At 39.8% G+C, this 23,406-nt stretch overlaps 2 pseudogenes; both read left to right on the top strand.

The window, feature by feature from the left end:
• The first annotated feature begins 16,728 nt into the window (after nt 1-16,728).
• On the top strand, nt 16,729-17,364 carry LOC130846663 (bcl-2 homologous antagonist/killer-like; annotated as a pseudogene).
• A 2,676-nt stretch (nt 17,365-20,040) lies between these two features.
• On the top strand, nt 20,041-20,415 carry LOC130846258 (60S ribosomal protein L31-like; annotated as a pseudogene).
• The last annotated feature ends 2,991 nt before the right edge of the window (nt 20,416-23,406 follow it).

The following is a 23,406-nucleotide window of genomic DNA, read 5'->3' as shown; positions in this document are numbered from 1 at the left end:
AGACTAACTATGCCAGTTCTCTGTTTAACCTGTGAGTGGAGAGAGCAGCTGACGTTCCAGCTGGAGTCTCAGTGGTGTTGAGTGCAGCTTTCAGATATGACTTCCAGGTCTGATGAGGCTCTGGGGTGGGCCACCCAGCAGCCCATATACAGAAAGCATGAGGAGCTGCAAGGGAAGAACTCATTCTAAAGGAAAAAAAGAGTTGAGCAAAGCATAGCAAGTATAAATTCTCCTTTGCAGGTTCATGTATGCAGGGAAAGTCCATCATTATATCAAAAGTAAAATCTTATCAATTTGACTCAGACCTCTGTCCTGCAAGGGCTGCCAGGAAACGCCACTGAGTTATAAAGAGGTTCCTGCTTCCCAGCGCCCTAGAGTTGCTGAAGAGGGATGGAAATTCAGGGAGGTTACTCCAGTTATTATAGCTGCATAGTGAAATACCTCAAAACTTTTTGCTTAACACAGCCATTTTCTCCTCACTCATGATTTTGTGGTTCAGGTATTTGGGAAGGACTGAGGTGGGCCATTCTTTCTTTTTCTCTCACATGGCTGCAGTCAAATATTGACTCGAGCTTTGGGCATCTGAAGACTCCACTGGTCTGGACTTCCAAGATGCCACAGCACGTGGCTGGCGGTTGTGGTGGGGAGCTCAGCAAAGATGTCCACTAGAACACCTATGTGTGTCTTCTCATGTATGGAAATCACAGAGTACTTGGGCTTTCTAATGAACTTCCCACTAAACAAGGCGACCAGGTAGAAGCTGCACAGCCTATTCTAACCTAACTCTGTATGTCAGGCAGCATCACTTCTGTCACATTTGACTCGGTAGAGTCATGGGGCCAGCCAAGATTCAAGGGGAGAGGAAGTAGATCCCACTTTGTTGAAGAGTGTGCAAGATGGAAAACATCATTGTGACCATCTTTGGAATACACAATCTGCCCCTAAGGGTCATGTGGCCAGAGTTGTGAAGGCAGGTGGCTCTATGCTTGCATGGAAATCACTGCCAAGTCAGGAATCTTGGTGTGTAGAATCTAAAACTCCTTAGGTATACCTGGTATACCTCCTTTCTGAGATTCTCTGACCTCCCTGGGGGCACTGCCAGTGAAAAGAATGTCCCTGGGAACCACAGATCTCTATTGCTCTTCTGGTTTGGGAAATATTTCTCTCTTATCTTAAGAGGACCCAGTATAGTCTCTTCCATGGGTTGAGATTTTTGGAGAACATAATTGAAAAAGATACATGCACCCCAATGTTCGTTGCAGCACTATTTACAACATCCAGGACATGGAAGCAACTTAAATGTTCATCAATGGAAGAATGAGTAGGGAAGATGTTGTACATATATACCATGGAATATTACTCATCCATAGAAAAGAACAAAATAATGCCATTTGCAGCAACATGGATGGACCTAGAGCATATCATACTAAGTGAAGTAAGGCAGACAAAGACAAATACTATATGATATCACTTATATGGGGAATCTAAAACATGGTATAAATGAACCTATTTACAAAACAGAAATGGAGTCACAGATGTAGAAAACAAACATATGGTTACCAAGGAGGAAAGGGGGGGGGTGGGATAAACTGGGAAATTAAGATTGACATATACATACTCCTATATATAAAAGAGATAACTAATGAGAACCTACTGTATAGCACAGGGAACTCCACTCAATTCTCTGTAATGATCTATATGGGAATAGAATCTAAAAAAGTGGGTATATGTATAACTGATTCACTTTGCTGTACAGAAGAAACTAACACAACATTATAAATCAACTATACTCCAACAAAAATTAATTTAAAAAATCAGGAAGAAGGTTGTTTCATGCAACTTCTTTTCCTGTTCTGTAACCCCCTGAGAACTGGGAACATCAAGGTCTGATCTCTTGAGAAGGAGAAGGAGGATAGGGGAGGATAACAGAAAGACTATGGTCTAGTATAAGATCCTCAGAGGGGAAGGAGATCTGAAGAACAAAACGGTGTCTGTCTCTGAAAATTGTCCTGTGGGGCAGTCCCAACTGGTTCAAGTTGTATTCCAGATCAAAGACAGATGATGAACTTACTGGACTCTATGCAATATTCCTTGAACTTTTCTGAACAATATAAGGTACCACATATGCTTTATCCCCTAGATGATAAGGCATTGAAAAGGAAGGGCAGCCTCTCCTCTCTTGCCCAGAGCACTGTGGCTTCCACACTTAGTGTGTCAGAGACCTCAGCCTCACCTGGACATCTCAAGGGCTCCCAGGAGGAGGGAGCAGCAGTGGCCCAGCTCAGTGGGGAGGTGCTACTGGTGTGTACTGAGTAGAGGCCCAGGTGCTGCTAAACATCCTACAGTGCTCAGATCTGCCCACAAGAACAAAGGAATTTTTGACCCAAAATGTAAACAGCAATAAGGTTGGGAACCTGCCATAAATAAATCCAGAAACATTTTTAGAGACTTCTGCAACGTGTTAGGGGTAAATATGTATGCTAGGGAAGTCTCTTCACAGTCTTCTAGAAGGGACATAGCAGGCCCTGAGACTTGCTCTTAGTTAGAGTCTCAGCCTTTTGGGGACTAAACTGTGTGCCATGGCTCTTGAAATTTTTTTAAATTATTTCTTAATTCAACCCCAGCCAAACCATCATCTCTCTCTCTACGTCCCTTCCCTATTTGTTATGACACTAGTTTCCCCACTGCCTTCCTTCCTGAAATCCCAATGTCAGGTGTTAGCTGTTGCTTGTCTAAGCTATTTGCTACCTGGTGTACACATGATGCCAAACTCTGCCGGGTGTTACTAAAAAAGAGAGGAGCTAAAATACTTTAGGTAGCAGCTACTATCTAACTTCCTTTCCCTCAATTGGTCTTCTTGCCTCAACCAGGGAGCCCATTCTTATCTCGCTGGCTCTTCTGCCGGTCTTGGGCCCACCTCCTCCTCCAACTCAGCCTGCTTCATATGATACCCTTATACCCTTATGACACAGTCTTGTTTTCCTTCAGTAACAAACAACTTTAACACAGGCAGATTGGTTCAAGTGCAACAACACAGTAACACTCAATGGACAATGTGAGAGTTGGTGGGAAGAGATGAATGCCAACCGGGGTGCTCTTAGCCTGCTAGGGAATAAGAAATAAAAAACTGCCTGGGAGAGCTGCAATAGTGATCATACTATCATGATTTGTTTTAGTAAATTATCCTTCTTAGAATACCAACTAGTCCCCTAATGACCTGAAAGATTTGAAACACTTCCAAAGCACTAAGAGTTTTCTGTACTCAGTCACTGGGAAGTCTGGACTTCAGACCTTAGGTTGAACAGCAGCCAGAGTGTACCAACTTAGAGTGACTTAGAGTTGCAAACTCTGTAGTCACCCAAACAGGTTAGCCTCAGAGGTCAAGATGTGGGTTCTGCCAACATCATAAATTTGGATCTTTTGTGCACACTTAGCTAAACTGTTGAACATATATGGGGAATTTTCCCAGATGTGTCTTCTTTTTACATATTTTTTGGCTTCCTTTGTTTTTCTAGATCCATCTTCAGTTTATCTAGGTGATGCAATCACCTTCTCTTAGAGAGATGGCTATCGAGAATTGTAAATGGCTCCCACTTGTAAAGAAGTGATGGAGCAAAGACCCTGTCTGTATAATGTCAGGGAAGTGGGGTAATCTTTCTAAATATTAATCTGTATTTTAACCCACTTCTGTACCCACCAAATTCTTTCAATTATATCCTGAGGAATTCTTTCCTCCCAGTAACTGAACACATGTGAGTCATCCACTGGGAAAACACAAACAATGCTCAGGAATAACATGAAAGACAGGAAGAGTCCAGAATTAGCTTTTTACTCACAGAGACTATAAAAACATCAAATATTTTAGAGGAGACAAGAGGAGTGGGCAAGACATCAATAATGGGGAAGATAGAAATGGAGAAACTTGAATTCTTAAGGGAAGTAATCTTTTGGAGTATAGCAGGGAGCCAAGTGGAAGCATACTCAGCCCTGAATTGACCCTCTCACGGCTGTGCCTACAGGGCCACCAATCTGTCTGCATGGGGGGTCCATATGGAAATGAAGGCTGTCTCAGCCTTAAGAAACCCTGCCCAGGTTCCTCTCCTGTCTCATGAGGACAACTATCAGAATACAGATCATGGGGGTGATGATGGCATAAAGAGAAGATTTGCTACCCCACCAAGTCAGCACTATAAGAAAGCAATTTGAAGATTGACCTGAGACCAACAGGAAACAGATATCTTTTTTAATGGAGCAATGCATTTTATTTATTTATTTTTATTTAGTAATTGCTGATGTACAGTAATATACAAGTTACAGGTATACAGCATAGTGACTCACAATTTTTAAAGCTTATACTCCATTTGTAGCTATAAAATATTGGCTATATTCTCTGTGTTGTACAATACGTCCTTGTAGCTCATTCTATACATAATAGTTTGTACCTCTTATTCCCCCACCCATATGTTGCCCCTCCCCACTCCCCCTCCATTGGTAACCACTTGTTTGTTCTCTATATCTGTGAGTCTGCTTCTTTTTTGTCATATTCACTAGTCTGTTGTATTTTTTTAGATTCCACATATAAGTGATATCATACAGTATTTGTCTTTCTCTGTCTGACTTATTTCATTTAGCATAATACCCTCTGAGTCCATCCATGTTGCTGCAAATGGAAAAATTTCATTCTTTTTCATGGCTGAGTAGTATTTCAGTGTGTGTGTGTGTGTGTGTGTGTGATATATATTATATATAAATCATCTTCTTTATTCATCTGTTGTTGATGAATATTTAGGTTACTTCCATAACTTTGCAAATGTAAATAATGTTGCTATGAACTTTGGGGTGCGTGTATCTTTTCATATTAGTGGTTTTGTTTTTTTCAAATATATATACCCAGGAGTGGAATTGCTGGGTCAAATGGTAGTTCTGGTTTTAGTTTTTTGAGAAACCTGCATACTGTTTCCCACAGTGTTTGCACTAATTTATATTCCCACCAACAGTGTAGTAGGGCTCCCTTTTCTCCACATCCTCACCAACATTTATTTGTGTTCCTTTTGATGATAGCTATTCTGATCTGTGTGAAGTAATATGTCATTGTGGCTTTGATGTGCTTTTCCCTGATGATTAGCTATAGTGGGCATGTTTTCATGTGCCTGTTGGCCATCTGGATTTCCTCTTTGAAAAAATTCCTATTTGGGTTTTCTTCCCATTTTTTAATTGTGTTGTTTGTTTTTGTTTTTTTGTTTTGTTTTTTGATGTTCAGTTTTATGAGCTGTTTATATATATTAAGCCTTTATCTGTCATCTCAATTTCAAACATTTTCTCCCATTCACTAGGTTGTCTTTTCATGTTGTCAATGGTTTACTCAGCGGTACAAAAGTTTTTAAGTTCAATTCAGTCCTATTTGTTTATTTTTGTTTTTATTGCCTTTGCTTTAGGAGAGGGATCCAAAAACGTATTGCTGTGATTTTTGTCAAAGAGTGTTCTGCCCATGTTTTCCTCTAGGAGTTTTATGGTTTCTGGTCTTACATTTAGGTCTTTAATCCATTTTGAGTTTATTTTTTATATGGCATTAGAGAATGTTCCAATTCCATTCTTTTGTATGTAGCTGTCCAGTTTTCCCAGCACCACTTATTGAAAATACTGTCTCAGGACCTCCCTGGTGATCCAGTGGTTAAGACCCTGTGCTTCCAATGCAGGGGGCATGGGTTCGATCCCTGGTTAGGGAATTAAGATCCCACATGCTGTGTGGTGTGGCCAAAAAATAAAAGAAAAAAAAGACATGTTTTTCTCCATTGTATATTCTTGCCTCCTTTGTCATAGATTAATTGACCATAAGTGCATGGTTTTATTTCTGGGCTCTCTATTCTGTTCCACTAATCTATATGTCTGATTTTGTGCCACTACCATACTGTTTTGATTACTATAGATTTGCAGTATAGCCTGAAGTCAGGGAGCTTGATACCTCCAGCTCTGTTCTTCTTCGTCAAGATTGTTGTGGACACTCAGCATCTTTTGTGTTTCTATACAAATTTTAAAATTATTTGATCTAATTCATTGGAAAATGCCATTGGTATTTTCATAGAAAATGCATTGAATCTCTATCTTGCCTTGGGTAGTATGGTCATTTTAACAATATTAATTATTCCAATCTTAGAATATGGTATATCTTTCCATCCATTTGTGTTGTGTTCATTTATTTCATCACTGTCTCATAATTTTCCAAGTACATGTTTTACCTCCTTAGGTAGGTTTATTCTTTTTGATGCAATGGTAAATGGAATGGTTTCCTTAATTTCTCCTTCTGTTACTCCATTATTAGTGTATAGAAATGCAACAGATTCCTGTATATTAATTTTGTATCCTGCAACTTTTCCAAATTCATTCTAGTAGTTTTCTGGTGGCATCTTTAGGATTTTCTATGTATAGCATCATGTCATCTACAAACAGTGACAGTGCTACTTCTTCCTTTCCAATTTGGATTTCTTTTATTTCTTTTTCTTATCTGATTGCTGTGGCTAGGACTTAGAATACTATGTTGAATAAAAGTAGCAAGAGTGGGCATCCTTGTCTTGTTCCTGATCTTAGAGGAAATGCTTTCAGCTTTTCAGCATTACATATGATGTTAGCTGTGGGTTTCTCATATATGGCGTTTATTATGTTGAGTTATGTTCCCTCTATGCCCACTTTATGGAGAGTTTTTGTCATAAATGGATGTTGAATTTTGTCAAAAGCTTTTTCTGCACCTATTGAGATGATCATATGATTTTTATTCTTCAGTTTGTTAATGTGGTAAAGCACATTGATTGATTTGTGGATATTGACATTAACAAACCTACAAAAGGATGCTCGCCTAACTCTGGCTCTTCAGGGGGAAGCCATAGTTCATTATTAACTTTCTTTTTTATTGTCTTCTCCTCTCTTCTCCCTCCTTTCTCTCTTGTCCTCTTCTTTTTTCTCTTTTCTCTTCTCTTCCCTTCACCTTTCTTTAAAAGTGTAAGTAAAGGAGAGGAAGGAGATTTATGTGACTCTCTTCTGAGTTGTTCACTTAGCAATTGGTGCTTTCTGTCCTTTACCATGCTACTTCCAACCCCGTGGCTGGCTAGTTCCCAGAATGCCTCCTGCCTCAGCACAGACTCCACCAAAGAGCTGGATGAGGGGACAACACACCCACCTTCACTGTTCTTGCCCTCTTTTCTCTACCAACATCACACACAGGGAAGAAGAGTTGAACGAACAAGGGAATTACAGAACAAGACAGGGAAAGATTTGTATCCTAATTAAGGTTTTTCTATTGGTCAGAAGAAAACAGCACCCAAGAGGTCAAAACTTTACAAAGAGCTTCTGTGGATATTTCCAGTTCCTAACTTTGCTATTTTGTACCTTTTTACAAAAGTACCTTCTTCTAATCCTTATGTGGATTTCCACCAACATTATAGAAAACCTCACCCCCTACCCAAAGCAATCAATTTTTCCTGTGTCCTCACAACGCTACATTTTCTCAATGCTCAAATATTTGTATTAGCATAAACTATGAGGTTTCCAGCAGAACAGAGATCAAATGTATATTCAGTGTTTGGTGTGTAGAAGTACCCAAAGCCCCATACTCTTCGAAGTCTTTCCACCAGTATGAGCTGCAGCTTTGTTCCTGTGTTCCTTTGATTGCCCAAGAAGTAACTAAGTCAATCAAATATACCAAAACACACACACACACACGTATTCCAGAAAAGCAAATATTAATTTTCAGAGACAGTCAAAATTAAAACCACCAGAAAGAACATAAACAACATTCTACCACTCTATGATTTGTAGTGCCACCTCTGTCACAGTGGAGTTTCCTCTTCGTTTTGCTATTCTTAAGACTTTGGGTTGCTTTGGCCCCTCTCCACACCACACACACACACTCACACTTTCAGACCTGTTGGTGCTAAAAACAGCCTGTCACTGAGAGAGACACTCCACAATTGTCCTTCCCTTAGCTGACCAAAGATGCTGCTAAAACTTTGAAATTACTATCAAGGAATGCAATTTTGTTCTTAGGCAAAGGCCGTCCTCCTCCCCCATTTGGGGAAGAAGGGAAGAGTAGAAGCCACTTTCATTCATTCTTTCAGTTACATTAGCAATATCATAGCCCATCATAGCATTTCCTCATGCTTGCTACTGAAAGTACAGGACAAAAAGAACTTTTCTCTTCTGTATGGGAGAAACCTCTCTTACAGCTGGAGTTTTCTTCAACCAGCTGGATTCAAAGGATCTTTGGGAGAAAATCAACCTGCCCCAGGAACAAAATGCTTGAGATCTGCTGCCTACTGGACTCAGCTTTGTCCTCCTCTCACAAAATCAGCTTGTGAGCTTGGTCCCTTCCTCCCATCACCATATGCCAGGTATTCCCTTCCATACCACTCATACCTCTTCATAACACTATATTTCTCCTCAAGACCCACAGAATTCTTTTTTCAAAGGTTTCCTGTGCAAGAAGAAGGTAGTAGCAGCCACAGCACCTAGTGATGCCCAAAAAGTACAGAGAAAGTTCTGTTGGAAGAAAACTTTCTTTTTGGGAGAGTATGAAACATTAGGAAAAGATTGATCTTTGAAATCAAAGGGATTTGAGTTTAAATCCTGGCTTTTCTAATTACACAGGATATAACCTTGGATTGCTCATTACAGAACAATGGAAAATAGGAATAATACATATCTCAAAAGATGTGGATCATAAGTGACTTTGCATCTATAAAGGACTCCAATATGTGTACATTATAATGGGACAAACAGGAACCGGCTTCACAGCACTAAGTTGCAAGAAATGTCATGATTGTAAGAAATGTCATTGATTTTTCAAAATCAATAAATCTGATCCCAGATCCCTACTCACCAGGGGTTGAAAAATTCAGTCTCAGGTTCTATTATAAGTAACATTTGGACTAAGCTAAATTCTCTATTGCCATAAGATAAAGTTAATAAATAATGTCTTAAATTAATGAGAGTTAGCTTATAGCACTGCTTCTATCGATATAAAGTAGCATATTATGTGGAAACAAGGGTATAAACTGCAGAAAAAATAGAAGCAAAGTGGTTCACTTAGGGAAAAAAATGACATGGTAATCAAGTAAGACAGAGAATAGTTTTTTATTGTTATGAACTATGTGTATAAATCTATCATATTAATAAAACTAACTATAAAAGACCCCCATGTACCAGTTTTCATATGTACAGAGGTTCCTTTATGTTTATTTTCTCAACTCAGAGTAAAAAAATCCTAATAGTTTGAAAGCCTCTGATTGGTTTTTTGTACAAAACATTTTGCAGTTAGGCAAATACACAGAAACAAATAATGCCATGACATAAACATTGTCCCCAGATATTTTCTTAAGTGTTACCTGAACATTATTCACACCCTTCTCCAAATTCTACCATGAATCCATTCTGGGTCATTGGACCAGTTGCTTCACTTCTGTGAGCCTTAGAGTCCTTATCTATAATGTTAGACAGTTTTAAAAGTTCCTTCCAAAACCTGATATTATTTCCATCTTTGTCATTGGCTATCAGAATGGAGATTTGTCGATTTCTGAAGAGCCTCTCAGACTAAAAGTGCTGAGAGCTGAGAAGAAGAGCCAGCTCAGAATAGAGTTTGTATTTGCATCTCCTTTGCAACAGCTGTTCTTCTTGTATGCAGTTCCATGACATTCTGTTCTCATTTTCTAGATCCCTGTAATACAAAACAGTCCCTATTTCAGGACCTGTTGAAATCCTCTCTTGCCTCACTCCTGGATGTCAAGAAAAGAGAGACACAACTTGCACCCTTTGGGATCTACAGATCCCACATAGGACATAAACGGAGTCCCTAATACAGAAACAAGCAGTGTACATAAAGAAACTGCTTGAGTTTGGACGTTTTCAAATTTTGGGGGAAAAAATAAGAACCATATCTAAGGCTGCATTTGATACTGTTTCTTTATTGATATTATATTGGAGAACTTGAAAACCCTCAGTATTTACAAAGTCAGTAAATACTAAAATTCACTATTCTAAATAATTTAAAGGAAAGAAATCTAAGTTTTTCTTTACATTAAATTACACATTTTCAAAGTTTAGCTCTTCTGAATTCAAAAATTACTCTGAAGACAAGATTTGTGGAGGGTATGTTTTATTTTAGGGTAGGCTCAAATATTTTAAAGCAATCATGAAATTATTGTATTTATTTTTTAAATAAAGTATGTTTCTGTTTAACATCTTGTAAACCTTGTTCTCCAACTAGATCTCCTTAGAAGACAAATATTCTATTGCTATAGTAAATCTCATCCTTAAGTAATTACATTATTTTCAAGTTTGCAGCTATAAAGCCATTCACACAGGATGGAAAAGACCTATTTGGTCACCTGGGGTCTCCCTTTCTCTCACCACCTATCACTCAGGATTCTTCCTTAAGACATCTTCTCCAGTGATTTGTACAACTTTATAATAACTCCAGAAATGGAGCATCTTTGGGCTTCTTTTAAAAGAATATGCCACAACTTTTGATCATTGCAATTAAGCTTAATTTCCTCCCTAAACCCCTCCTTTCTCATTAGGCTCTCTTCCCACGCAGGAAGCCCCGCAAACAGTCTGTCCTTGTTTGGCAATATCATCTTAGCTTTCATTTAAATAGCTTTTTGTTTATTTGCTTTTAAGGCATTTAACTCCAGTGCTTTTACCATCATAGAGGCTAATCCCTAAATTCTTCTGTGGCATCCTGGCATTTTTTCTCTGTTGTATTTTTTCCGGGCAGGGAAAGAAAAAAAAAAAAAAAAAAAAGATTTTGCCTTCCCAGGGCCTCAGTTAGTACAGCCAAATATAGGCACAAGGCTCTTTACTTTAGGACATTGCCAGATTTTCCTCTTGGGACCCCCTAGTTTCTTCATATTTCTAGTCTTTCTTTTCCAATTTGGGAAATAGTAGTAATTCACTCTAGTCAATTCAACAAATATTCCTTGACTGGCAAGTATGTTCCAAGTATTATTCTAGGAACTGGAGATATTACATGAGCAGGAAAGTCCTTGTCCTCAAGAAACTAACACCCTAGAGAGATACAAATAACAAAAAATAAAGAATTATAATAATGCCAGGTAGAGAATAGCTATGAAGAAAAATAAAGCACAGTAAGGGGATAAAAAGTGGCAGGGGTACTCCTTCAGATAGGGGATAAGGGAGGATCTGTGAGGAGATGCTGTTTGAACACAGGCCTGAGTGAAATGAACAATTCGAACTAAGAAACCAAGGAAAATATCAATATAATATGGTCTGTAGCAGACTTGGGTTCCTTTACAGTTGACCTGCAATTTTCCATTTAGGTAAAGAGAAACTTACTAAAAGTCCTCATTTTGTTTGCCAAAGTGTACTTCCACAGACTAGTGTTATCACTTCTCTCAAATTTAACAAATGAACGTTGAGTGCCTATTGTCATGGGGGTCCACCCCCTACACAGTGTCCATCAGAGGAAGAATCAAAGAAGCGTCGAGCTGGAAGGGAGTCTTAGAAGTCTGCTTCTAAGTCCAGTGTGTGGGTTATCTATCACTATCTAACAGGACAACTGAAAACTTAATGGATGACAACAGCCATTTAACACATCTCACATCTCACAATGGGTTGAGGGGCTTGGCCGGGTATTTCATTTGGGGTGTTTCACATGGTTGCCATCACAGGATGGATTGGTCTGGGATCCTCTGAGGCTTGACTGGGCTGGAGCGCCCAGGATGCTGTCATCACTCACATATCCAGAAGCTCAGAGCTCCTCACTGAGATCTCTCTCCCCACATACCCCGCATCCTCCAGGGCCCTTTCACATGGCCTTTCTCCCCAGCGAGACAGTCAGGCTTCTAACGTGCAGACTGGCTTCTAGGACCACAAAAGTCAGGCCTTCCCAAGGCTTAGGCGGTGTCAATTAGTCCACAGTCTCTCAGTTAAAAGGGAGGCACAAATATTTTAAAGTCCAAGTCACCCTGAAAGAGGACTGCATGAGGGTATTAAAGTGGAGGCAGAATTCACTGGAGGCCATCTTTGGAGACCAGCTGTCACCTACAGCAATCTTATGTGACTTGGCCATGTCAAGCATTTAGAGAGTGGCTGAATCAGAATTCAAGCAATCTATTTTCTTCACTCTCTTTTTCTTTTTAACCTGAACAAAGCCATAATCTATTTTTTTTTGAACCCAAAGTAATAATCACATGAAACTCAATGACAAAAAAATTTTTAAAAACAAACAAAAAATTTTTTAAATGAATTCCTTGTACCACCCAGTTGGTCCCCTCCTCCTCTCCAAGCCAGAGCCCTCCTGCGATGTGCTCATTTTCTTCAATTATGGGTGTATGTATTCATGTCCAAAAGTGCTGATTAAGCAGGGCTCATAGCTCAGACATAAGTTCTAGACACTGTCACCAGTATTTCAGAGCTACTGTTAAGACATACTATCTAAAACATGGAAATAAGGGAACAGGGGAGGAATCATGCTCTTTCGATGTCATACTGGGACATGGCTTAATAACTCAGCCTAAAGATTACTCAGTTATCTAGCAGAATATATCTGTGTTTGATTTTGCTACCTAGTAATTAGATTCTGTGAAGTTTCATAACTTATAGATTTCTGTCCAAGAAAAATATTAATGATTTCTGTCTGGTATATAAAATAACCCCAAAGATTTGGCTTTATTTGTCCTGTAGGGTATCAACAAGTCTTGTGTCTAACCTGGCAATTCATTCTAACATTTTTTAAATGCTTGAAAATACTCAGTTCCTCAAATCTTCCTTGAACCAGCTTTACCATCTTACTGGCTTCTTCACTAATGAGTTGAATAAATCTTTGACACAAGCTCACTCTATTTTTCTATGAGGGTAAGATTTTCAACTTTCGGAAAATTACACTTTGACATTACAAAGACTCCAGTGGAACTTCCTGGGGGTAAGAAACTGAGGGCAGCAGGGAATGACACAGGCCCTGGACCATCATTCTCGTCTATGCAGAGCTGGTTAACTCAGCCCACAGAACGGAATATCTTATTTGGCAATAAAAGTTTGCCAGAATTACTCACGGGAGCTTCTCTTTACAGAGCTCGGGGCTCTTTTTCTGGAATTCAAGCAGCTCGGGAAGGAAAATGCTAAGCACTAAAATTCAGACAGGATCTTACCACCTGGAAAGATGACACATTGGGCAAAAGAGAAGAGACAGCCAATGGAGTTTTCTGGAGAAAGACCACCATCTCTGACAATTCAATACTGGGATTTTTAGCTTTTGCCTGAGGAAGTTTTAACAATCACGTTAACTATGTACCCATATCACGTGTAAGAATTCCACGGGAGAAGCTCACCTAGACCCAGGGCATGTTTCTCTGTGGCTCTGCTCAGCAGCTGTTTCAAGTTCTCAAGAAGTATAGGGGATCCAGCATTCTGTCCCTATTGGACGTTACACTCCTGCAATTCTTCATAAGTACACATAGTAGGCAAATCTCAGGCCAAAAATGCAGAATATGAGAAATGTGATGTGTTATGTTTTTCTTTATCTGAGCTTAATTTCTATTTTGAGTTCCCACAGCGCTGTCGGGTGGAAGTGTAATTAAATTCAATTCACAGTCAGTTCTGACCCTACCCCTGTGGGTGCATGTACAGTCCAAAAGGATATAAGAACGCTGGAGCATGCTGCATGGCTGGACCGGACGTGGTCTGTGTGCTCTGGCATATGTTGGGCTCAGCATGGTTTCTGCCACTGCATGTCTCACTTCCAGCTTCTGGTGCACCCCAGGTCTGACTATCCCTTAGCTGAATCTTGGGGTCTTTGAATTCCATGGCAGATACATTTCTGCTCCCACCCTTTCCAGGGAGTCCTCTCTATCTATATATGCCAGACAGCCATTTCTACTCTATGGCTTTCTTAGTTTAAGGAAAATTATCCACAACTTGAAAACAAGACAAAAACATTGTTGGGAGTTCTTCAAAATTAATTGTGGAGCATCATCAAACAAGCCCTCTCACGGATCATCTGAGGCACTAGGGCAACATTTCTCAACTTTTTTTTAATTTTTCCCCAAGAAGAAAATTTTAATTCTTTCCCAATTTAATTTTAATTAACTAACTTAAGCTAGTTAATTGAATTAATAATCAATTGGTTTCATTAATTTCTCTGATTTACCCCTAATGAGGGAAAGTAAATAGGTTACACATTGTTTAACTTTAAATGTCATTGCTACCTGACTTGCTGGAGATTATTCACAGATTTTTGAAGAGAATCCAGGCAGGAGACTTGACCAAGGGGTGAATCTTGGGAGACCCAGAGCTGTCTCCATCTGATGCAATAAGTCAGGGCATCAGTTCCTCTGGTAACTCTTTTTCTAACCTATGTTAGCCAAATGAGAGCACTGGAGGTAGAGAATACACTTTATCACTCAAACCTTGCACAATTGCCTCTTTGAGTTTATTCACCAGAAATGGGTGAGCAATATAAAGGACTGTTGTCAAACATTTCTACTCCTTCCTTTACCACTCAGAAAACAAACACTTGTGGGAGCCACTTTGTGACATCCTCAAAGCTTTCCTTTGCTAATCACAGCAATCTTTTCCTTGACTTTCTACCACCCTCTAAAATAGCTTCAGCTCATCTTCATCCTTCTCCACAGCAACTTACCATCATAAAAATGTCTGGGGTTACTCATACCTCAGTGAGATTCCAATTCAACATGTTACATTTTCCAGTGTTTCAAGTCCTGACTCTAACTGTGAAAGCTTTCTCAGCCAGTGCAGAGTATTGCAAGCCTCAGTGATTGGGTGAGGATGTTGAGGTGGGAGGTGGTGGCCAGAAAAGAGCTGACTCTATGGCTCCGCAGTAATATGGTCAACAGGAAGTAATGGGGCAAAGAAGGTTGACAAGTGATCTCTGATTCCCCAAGGGATCTGCTAATGTTTGCCAAGTCACTTTTCTTTGCCAGCACTTTCAACATTCATTCAGAGTTCTAATAGAAATACAAGTTCTGGCAATTGCTCTGATACTATGAAAGAAAAGCGTTACCAATATGAAGCGGGTAGTGAGCTCTTTTGTTGTGTGTGTATTAATGAGCCCTTCTACTACGTTGTACAACTGTCTCTATTCCTCTGTCATGAACAGGGAAATGCTGAAGATCCTCATAAAAATACAAGTACAGATTGATGTATCAAAATTAAATGGATTGTATAGAAATATAAATTTATTTTTAAAATAAAAGGAAAGACTGATTTCTGGCTCCAACCATGACAGAATTCTAGGTATTAGACTTACCCTCATGGGGCAACAACACAGTGCAACTGCTTTGGATTTTAGATGTCAGAAAGCTTCAAAGAGGGGAAATGCTTGAGATAAATTCTGCATTCTCTCTAGCTTTCGATTTGGAAACACATTCCAAATCACAGCACAAAGACAAGACCAAATAAAGAACAGAAGTCTCACCAGGCCAGGAAACAAAATTTCACAGCTGCTTAGGTAGCTGGGATTTGTGGGGGCAGAGTACCAAAGAGGAGGTACTTTACAAAAGAAGGGACCCCAACCTCTGTAGGAGTCTCTTTGAGTCCTTGGCTGAATATTAAACTGCAGAAGTTCAGGCAAGACTTTATCTATCCTGGCAGAAAACAACTACTGGGGGAAGATGTGGCTCGAGCTAAATAATGATTCTGTATTTGATAGGGCTAAGACATGGAGTTCTGACCAGGCAGAGTGGAAAAACCTCACAAACCACCATGACTGGTGGTTGAGATCTGAGAAAAGTACTGCTTTAGGAAGAAGACTGTATTAATCTTAGATTAAAGACAACACTAGACCTATCCTAACAAAAGTTAAAATAAAGCTTGACAAGATTTAACTGATGTGCCAATAAATTAACTGTCTGCCAGGTGGAAATTCATTAGTCTTGGGAGAACAACAAAATCAAGGCTTTCAGCAATGTGGCATCTACAATGTTCAGCATACAACAAAAATTATTAGACATGAAAAGAAACATATGTGAGCCATGATCAAAAAATAGTTAATAAAAACAGACCTAGAGATGACACAGATGTTAAAGTTACCATAGAAAGGCTTTATAACAGTTATTAGAAATATGTTCCTTGATGCAAAGGAAAAGAAGGACATAATGGTCAAAGAGATGAGAAAAGCTCAGAAGAGAAAAAGAAACCATAAAATAATTTAAGGGAAACTGCAGAACTGCAAAATACAACAGCTGAAATGAAAATTGTACTGAGTAAACTTAACAAAAGAGTACATACTGGAAAAGAAAATATCAGTGAACTTGAAGACAGGTCAGGAGCAACGAAAAAAATAAAAAATAAAAAATAAACCCTGAAGAGCAGAGACGAATTTAAAAAGATGAAAAAGGAAGTGGGGGAGGGGGAGCCACTCGCCTAGGTGGGAGCCGCTCTCTCCGCCTTGGAGCCCAGACCCGGCCCCAGGCTGTAGGCTGGCGCGTCCGCAACAGCGGCCACAGAGCAACTTCCTCTAGAGGGAGCTGATGGAAGCCGGGAGCTGCCGGCACCTCTATGATCGTCACAGCCTCACAGGTCCCTAGGGCGGCGCTGGGACCAGCAGAGGCTGCATCCAGACCCCAGGAATTCACTGACGCCCCCTCCTGGGAGCCAGGCCTGGATGTCTGACCCTGGGAGCAGCCACTGACCCCTCAGGATCTCCGGCCTCTGCCCTGCTGAGCCCTCCCGGGCCTGGGCCAGGGTCCGGGCAGAACCTGAGAAATGGCATCCCGACGAGGCTCAGGTCCTCCCAGGCAGGGGTGCGGAGAGGCTGACTCCTCCTCCGCTTCGGAGGAGCAGGTAGCCCGGGGCACGGAGGAGGTTTTCCGCAGCTACGTCTATTACCGGCATCAGCAGCAGCAGGAGGCCGAGGGGGCGGCCGCGCCCACTGACCCAGAGATGGTCACCTTGCCCCTAGAACGTAGCAGCACCATGGGGCAGGTGGGTCGCCGGCTGGCCATCATCGGGGATGACAGCGGCTGGCGCTCCGACTCTGAGTTCCAGGCCATGTTGCAGCACCTGCAGCCAACAGCAGAGAGTGCCTGTGAGTATCTAACCAAGATCGCCTCGAGACCGTTTGAGAGCGGCATCAACTGGGGCTGAGTGGTGGCTCTGCTGGGCTTTGGCTACCGCCTGGCCCTCCACGTCTACCAGCGCGGCCTAACCGGCTTCCTGGGCCAAGTGACCCGCTTCGTGGCCGACTTCATGTTGCATCACTGCGTTGCCTGGTGGATCGTGCAGAGGGGCGGCTGGGTGGCAGCCCTGGACTTGGGAAATGGCCCCATTCGGAATGTGCTGAGAGTTCTGGCTGTGGTTTTGTTGGGCCAGTTTGTGGTACGAAGAGTCTTCAAGTCATGACTCCTGGAGGGGCCCTTTGGGGTCCTGAGACCCCTGCGTGGACTTTGGCCAGCCCTCTCCCCTCCCCTCCTCCCCTGCAGGGGTCCCCCCCTTAAGAGCACAGAAGCTTAGCAAGTGGGCACTCCAGCTTCGGAGGGCCCCTGCCCAGCGGTCTGTCAGACTGCAGAGGTGCCCCAACATTGTATGGTGCCAAGGACCCCTCAGAGAGGGGCTGTGGCCCCCTCCCTTAGCTCTCTGGGACCCCCTCCGCCCTGTCTGCTGGGTGTTGGGGAGACTGATAACTTGGGGAAGAGGCTGGGAGCCACTTCTCCCCAAGGAGTTGTTAACGGTTTTAGCTTTTTATAATATCCTTGGGAGGGCACTCCCCCCACCCCCATTCCCACCCCTCTACCCAAAGCCAGGATGTCTGGGGTGTGGAGGTTAATAGCCCTACCATTCCCCAAGATTCAGCTGTTCTGGAACGTCAGACCTTAAAAGCTGGGCCTGGAGCCCAGTCCTGGCCCTTCCTAAGCCTCATGTCCCCCCAGGAACAGGACTGGTGGGGGGTGGGGACGAGGTGCTGCTCGGTGCTCTCTCCCCCCACCCCTGCTCCCACTCCCCCCTGCCCCATGCTGCCTCTGCAGTTGGCCTCTCAGGGATTCTGGGGGGGTGCCGTGGGGGTGGAGTGGGGGGGCAGCCCATCAGCACCTGCCGCGCCAGCCTCCCGAGGCCCTAGGTCTTTCCCTTCCCCTCACCTCGTACCGTTTGCTCTCCACACTCCACCTCAGCTCACGACAACTGAAGCTCGCCCCACTCCCATCACTCGGGAGAAAGAAGGTAGGGGTCTTGGGTGAGTGGAGTGCTGAGGCCTCCTCCTTGCCTGGACTACAGGGTTTAGGACTGCAGTTTGTTATTGTCAGGGAAAGGGGGTAGGGAGCTCCTTTGGATGTTTCTGAGTGAGAGAAAGGTTGGGAGCCTCCCTCATGGCCTGGGCACCGTGTAATCTGGAGGTACGGACAGAGGAAATGTGGATACTTGAACTCCACCCCAATCTCTACACTTTGCACTCCACACCTGCCCAAGCCCCTCCTGATGGGTGGGTAGGAGTGCACAGCATAGGGGTTTGGAGGTCTGAGGAGAGGAGTTCTTGATGAAGCCAAATGCAGGGAGGGGATGCAGATGCAGCCAGCTGGCCACCTCCCACCCTCTGAGTGTGTCTGAAAATAAACTGCAATCCCCCCACAAAAAAATAAGTAAATAAAAATAAAATGAGGAAAAAGGAAAAAGGAAAAGTACCAGTGATAGAAAACTCTATCAAGTGTTCTAACATATGTAAGATAGGTGATCCAAAATGAGAGGAAACATGGGGGCAAAAATAATTTTGAAGAAATAATGACTAAATTTTTTTCCAAATTTGCTGAAAAATACCAGCTGACAAACCCAAGAAGCTTAACAAATCCTAAACATATCATATTCACCTTGTTGAAAACCAAAGATAGAGTGAAAAATCTTAAAAGCAACCAGAAAATAAAGACATGTTCTCTAAAGAGGAACAATGAGAAAAATGAGAGCAGATATCTCAGCAGAAGCAGTACAAGTCAGAAGACAATGACAAGACATCTTTAAAGTGCTAGAGGGAAAAAGAGAGACTGTTGACCTAAAATTCTACATCAAGTGAAAATATTCTCTAAAAATAATGGGAAAAAAATGACAAAAACAATTTTTCCCCAGCAGAAGGAAATATAAGAGAAAGCTCTTGGTGCTGAAGGGAAATGATATCAGATAGAAACACAAACCTAAATGAAGGAATGTAGCATGTCAGGAAGTATGTAGATGCAGGTAAAGAGAAAGTATTTTTCTCATTTCTTTTTTTAAAAATACAATTTATTATTCAAAGTACATAAAAATGTACTATGGGGTTTATAAAAAAAAAGTAGAGGTAAAATGGAAGATAATAATAGCACTAAGAATGGGAGAGATCATTTAAAATATGCTATAGTAAGTTATTTAAATTTTACTTAAAGAAGTATAATACTACTTCAAGGAAGACTGTGGTAGTATAAGGACACATATTGTAATCCCTATGGCAATTACTAAAATAGCTAAAAGTTATAGATAAGGTGGAATATTTTTTTAAATACTTGGTTAATTTAAAAAGAAGGAAATGATGAAAAGAGGAACGAAGAACAGACAAGGCAGTGGTGGTCTTAAATTTAACCATATGCATAATTACTTCAACTGTGATTGGACTAAAACTACAATTAAAAGGTAAAGATTGTCAAACTAGACAAGTAAGAAATACACATTATATGTTACATTCAAGAAATGGACTTTAAGTATAGACACAAAGTTAAAAAATGAAAGATTGGGAAAATTATACCAAGGAAACAACTAATCAGAAGAAAGCTGGAGGGGCTACGTTAATATCACAAGAAGTAGAATTTATGATAAGGAGTATTACCAGAGTTAATAGTAGGCATTTCATAATGATGCAATAAACAATTTATTAAGAAAACATAATAATACTAAATGTATATACATCTAATACAAAGCTTCAAAATACTCAATGCAAAAACTGACAAAGCTAAGGGAGAAAGAGACAAATTCCAATTAAAATCAGAGATTTTAACATTTCTTTTCCTATAATTGATAAAGACAAATATATTAAAACTTGCTTTCCTCCCAGAGCCCTGCAGAATGGCTCCTGCAAAGAAGGGTGGCAAGAAGAAGAAGGGCCAGTCTGCCATCAACAAGGTGGTGACCAGAGAATATAATCAATATTCACATGCACATCCGTGGAGTGGGTTTCAAGAAGCATGCCCCTCAGGCACTCAAAGAAATCGGAAATTTGCCATGAAGGAGATGGGAACTCCAGATGTATGCATTGACACCAGGATTAACAAAGCTGTCTGGGCCAAAGGACTAAGGAATGTCCCACCTCGTGTCCATGTGCGGTTGTTCAGAAAACGTAACAAAGATGAAGATTTATGAAACAAGCTCTATACGTTAGTCACCTATGTACCTGTCACCACTTTCAAAACTCTACAGACAGTTAATGTGGGTGAGAACTGATGGCTAACTGTAGAATAAAGTTATAGAACTGCAAAAAAAAAATAAAAATTAATAAATGTATAAAAGCCTTGAAGAACACTATTAGCCAATTTAACCTTATTGACATTTACAGAACACTACACATGACAGCTGTGGAATTCACATATTTTCCAAGTGTACATGGAATATTCATGAGATAGACCAGCTGCTGGGCCATGAAAAAGGTCTCAGTCCATTTCAAAGAACTGAATTCATACAAAGCATACTCTTTAAAAATAATAAAGCTAATAAAAGTACGATCTTTGACAAGTCAATAACAAAAAGATGTCAGGAAAATCCCTCAACATTTGGAAGCTAAGCAACAAAGTTATAAATAACCCATGGATCAAAAAAAAAATCATAAAGGAAATTAGAAAATATTTTCAACTGAATGATGAAGCAAAATACATCAAAATTTTGTGGAGTGCAGCTAATGCAACACTTAAAGGGAAATACCTAGAAAAGACAAAAGAAAGATTTAAAAGCAATGATCTAAACTTTCATCTTAAGAAGCTAGTAAAAGAAGAGGAAATTAAAGCAAAAGGAACAAAACAATAAAATAGAAGTGAAGTAGAAATAAATGAAATAGAAAATAGACAAATGATAGAGAAAATCAATAAAACTGAGATTAAATCCCTTGAAAGGATTAACAAAATACAAGCCTCTATCTAGAATTATCAATTAAAAAAGAGAGAAAACACAAATTACCAATTTCACTCATGAAAGAAACAGAGGACATCATTCTAGATTCCACAGACATTGTAAAAAATAATAAAAACAATTATGAACAACCAAATGCCAATAAATTTGACAAATTAGTTAAATGAACAAATTCCTTGAAAGACATAATTCACTAAAATTAAATAAGAGCTTTTGAAATTAAAAACAATACCATTTACACTGACAAATGAAATAGACAAAAATTGAACAAATGTTATGATTCTATGTGCATATAACTAAAGAATATTGATGAAAGAAATTAAAGAAAATATAAATAAATGGAAAGATATCCTATGTTCATGGATTGGAAGACTCTATATTGTTAAAATTCAATTATTTCCAAATTATCTGTAATTCAAAATAATCCCAATCAAATCTCTATAAATTATATTGTAGACACTGACATATTGGTTCTAAAATTTATATGGAAAGTGAAAAGACCTGGAATAATCAACATAATAGTGAAAAAGAAAAATAGAACTGGACTGACACTATCTGACATCAAGTCTTACTATAAAGATACAACAACTCAGCATTCTATTGTCAAAATAATAGACACATATATCAATACAACAGAATAAAGAGCCTGGAAATAGAGTGCCATAAATATAGTCAGGTGATCTTTGACAAAGAGCAAGGCAATTCTTTGGAGATCAGATAATCTTCTCAACAAATGGTGCTAGAAAAATTAGATGTTCATATGTAAAAATTGTGAACTTAGGCAGACTTTACATATTTCACACAAAAAATTGCTCATCTTAGATCATAGATCTAACTATAAAATTCAAAACCATAAAACTTCTAGAAGGTGGAAATATATATATGATCTTATTTTTATATACAACATCAAAAGTGCAATCCATGAAAGGATAAAAGTGATAAGTAAATTTTATTAAAATTCAAAACTTTCACTCCATGAATGGCACTATTTAGATAATGAAAGGACAAACCACAGATTGTGAAAAAATATTTGCAAACACATATCTGATAAGAACTCCTATCCAAAATAATCAAAGAACTCCTAAATCTCAACAATAGGAGAACAAATAATTCAATTAAAAATGGGCAAAAGATCTGAACAGATACCTCACCAAAGATATACAGTAGGTAAATAAAGCATGTGAAAAACTGCTCAACATCATTTGTAATTAGGAATTGCAACTTAAAACAGTAATGAGATGCACATCTATTAAAAAGGCTAAAATCAAAAAAAAAAAAAAAACATGACATTAATTGCTTGCAAGGATGTAGAGCAACAGAGACTCACATTCATTGCTGGTAGGAATTCAAAGTAGATACTTTGGAAGACAGCTTGGCAGTTTCTTTCAAAGATAAGCATAATCCAACCACAAATTCCAACAATCACACGCCTAGATATTTACCTAATTAACTTGAAATCTTATAGCCACACAAAAACCAGCATGTGAATGTTTAAACCAGAATTATTCATACTTTACAAAAATCAGAAAAAAACAAGGTGTTCTTCCATATGGAATGGATAACAAGTTGATACATCCATACAATGGGCTACTATTTAGCAATAAAAAGGAATAAGTTATTGGGCCATGCAAAGAGATGGATGAATCTTAAGTGCATATAGCTAAGTGAAAGAAAATGGTCTGAAAAGGCTACATATTATAGGATTCCATTTCTAGAACATTCTGGAAAAGAAGAGACAGTAAATAGATTAAGTGGTTGCCAGGTTTCCTGGAGGGGAGGGGAGCAAGAGAGGACTGAATGCATAAAATACAGGGAAATTTTAGGCTAGTGAAACTATTCCGTGTGATATTGCAATGACAGTTACGTGAATCTATGACTTTGTGAAAATCTATAGAATTTTATACTATAGTGAGCTATAATGTATGAAAATGTAAAAAAAAAAAATCATTTAGGTTGTCAGAGGATACAAGATGAAATACTGAATGTTAAAAAATAATCTAGCTGTGTTAAAAATGTACGAAACAGCCTCACCAAAGGGAAAGGGGAGAGACTACTGACCTAAATCACTTTGGAAATAAGTAGTATCTTTAAGACCAAAAGCAAAAGAACTGTACATCAGCATTGTACTCTAGTAGATAAAGTTGTTTCCCATGGAGGTATGGGTTAACAATCCTGAAAGTACCACACATGCGTACTGGATTGAACAATTAAGTCAATAATTGGCAGATGGTAGGAGCCAGGTTTCCTCCTGTTGGGGTGGGAAGTTATAGACAAACAAGAGAAGAAGAATAGATTATCTATGTGGCAGTCAAT

Source organism: Hippopotamus amphibius, chromosome 2, assembly GCF_030028045.1.
Source record: "Hippopotamus amphibius kiboko isolate mHipAmp2 chromosome 2, mHipAmp2.hap2, whole genome shotgun sequence".
NCBI lineage: Eukaryota > Metazoa > Chordata > Mammalia > Artiodactyla > Hippopotamidae > Hippopotamus > Hippopotamus amphibius.
The sequence above is the reverse complement of the archived record's forward strand: the minus strand, read 5'-3'. Positions and strand labels throughout refer to the sequence as shown.